Genomic DNA, 2,338 nt, shown 5'->3' with positions numbered 1-2,338 from the left:
AAGGATGGATTGACTGAAATCGATGCTAGTGTGGCTGCAGTCCGTAATGGTATCTCATATGTCAGGTCAGGACCAAATAGAAGAAAGGCGTTTCAGCAAAGAGTTGAAAATGGTAGGTTCTCAAAGGGTAGTATGCCACTAGATGTTTGCACAAGGTGGAATTCTACGTATTTGATGCTGACAAGGGCGATGAAGTTTAAAGGAGCATTTGATAAAATGGAGTTTGAGGATAAGCTTTACAATGATCACTTCTTGGAGTATGTTGATGGCGAAAAAAGGATTGGACCTCCTTTGAGTCAAGATTGGCGTAAAATTGAGAGGTTAGTTAAGTTTCTTAATGTTTTCTATAAGGCTACATTGGTAGTATCCGCCTCAACTACTATGAATGCACATCAGTGTTATGGCAAGATAGTTAACATTGCTGTGAAGCTTCAGTTACTTTGTGCTACTGGGGATAGCGAGGTGAAGTTAAATGCTGAGAAAATGTTTCAGAATTTGATAAGTATTGGGGTGGGTTGAAGAACATTAACAGGATATTGATTATTGTTAGTGTTATGGATCCGAGAAAGAAGATGCAGTTTGCAAATTTGTGTTTTGAGGAGTTGTATGGGGTAGAGACTGTAGAAGCTAAGGCAATGAAGGATTCAGTTAATGCTATAATGCGTGATATGTATAGTGATAGATATGCTGAAGCAACAGCATATGCGGAACAAACACAGTCTCACAGCTCATCGCAGAGTAATCGAGAGAGACATCAAGACTTATTTGACTCGGATGATGTTTTTGATGGATACAACCCGATGGAGCAGAAGTATGATACATTGCTCAGAACTATTGGAGTTAGAGATAATAATGAACTAGATACATATCTGAGAGAAGAAGTTGAGAATCCAGATTTGATGATGGGAGTTGAGTATGATGTACTCTCTTGGTGGAAGGTCAATAGTGCAAGGTACCCTGTTTTATCTCAGATGGCTAAAGATTTATTTGCAATGCAAGTGTCATCTGTTGCTTCTGAAAGTGCTTTTAGCACTAGTGGAAGGATAATAGATCCCTACAGAAGTTGTCTTACACACTACATGGTGGAGGTTCGGATGTGTACTGAACAATGGTTAAAACAAGGCATAAAGTTTGAAGAAAAGGTGCTTACAAATGCTCAAATTCTTGCAGAAGTTGAGTTTGAAGATGAGCTTCAAAGAAGTTACTTTCTTATCTCTCTATGCCATGTTAAGTACTTACTTACAAGTTACAGTTTGTAATGTTGGTTTGTTTATTTTCAGAGTTTGAATGTGAAGAAGAAGACTCTTGAGCATGTTACATGGCAGAAGAAGAAGAGGATTAGAAGACTGGTTTAATTGTCTAATCTACTTGCTTCTCTCTTTTAAACTTTATCTACTTGTTTCTCTCTTTTAAACATCAGAATTTAGACTTGCATTCTCTTTGAATCTCTTAACTCTTTACTCTTTAAGACTTTCAATCTTTATGTTTTTTGATATTTAAGTTATATGCTTCTTCGGGTATTTTGGTACGGGTTCGGGTTTTTGATAAGGATTTCGGGTATTTTTATCGATTTCGGATAAAAATACTCGAAATCTATCGGATATCCGAAATTCAGTTCGGACTTCGGGTGTATCCGAAAATACCCGAACCCGTTCGGGTTTTATCCGAACCTGACCCGATTATATAAAATACCCNGTGAAGTTAAATGCTGAGAAAATGTTTCAGAAATTTGATAAGTATTGGGGTGGGTTGAAGAACATTAACAGGATGTTGATTATTGTTAGTGTTATGGATCCGAGAAAGAAGATGCAGTTTGCAAATTTGTGTTTTGAGGAGTTGTATGGGGTAGAGACTGTAGAAGCTAAGGCAATGAAGGATTCAGTTAAGGCTATAATGCGTGATATGTATAAAGAGTATAGTGAGAGATATGCTGAAGCAACAACATTTGCGGAACAAACTCAGTCTCACTGCTCATCTCAGAGTAATCGAGAGAGACATCAAGACTTATTTGACTCAGTCGATGATGATTTTGATGGATACAACCCGATGGAGCAGAAGTATGATACATTGCTCAGAACTATTGGAGTTAGAGATACTAATGAACTAGATACATATCTGAGAGAAGAAGTTGAGAATCCAGATTTGATAATGGGAGTTGAGTATGATGTACTCTCTTGGTGGAAGGTCAATAGTGCAAGGTACCCTGTTTTATCTCAGATGGCTAAAGATTTATTTGTAATGCAAGTGTCATCTGTTGCTTCTGAAAGTGCTTTTAGCACTAGTGGAAGGATAATAGATCCCTACAGAAGTTGTCTTACACACTACATGGTGGAGGTTC

This window comes from Camelina sativa, chromosome 13, assembly GCF_000633955.1.
Source record: "Camelina sativa cultivar DH55 chromosome 13, Cs, whole genome shotgun sequence".
Classification (NCBI taxonomy): Eukaryota; Viridiplantae; Streptophyta; class Magnoliopsida; order Brassicales; family Brassicaceae; genus Camelina; species Camelina sativa.
Note: the sequence above shows the minus strand (reverse complement) of the source record.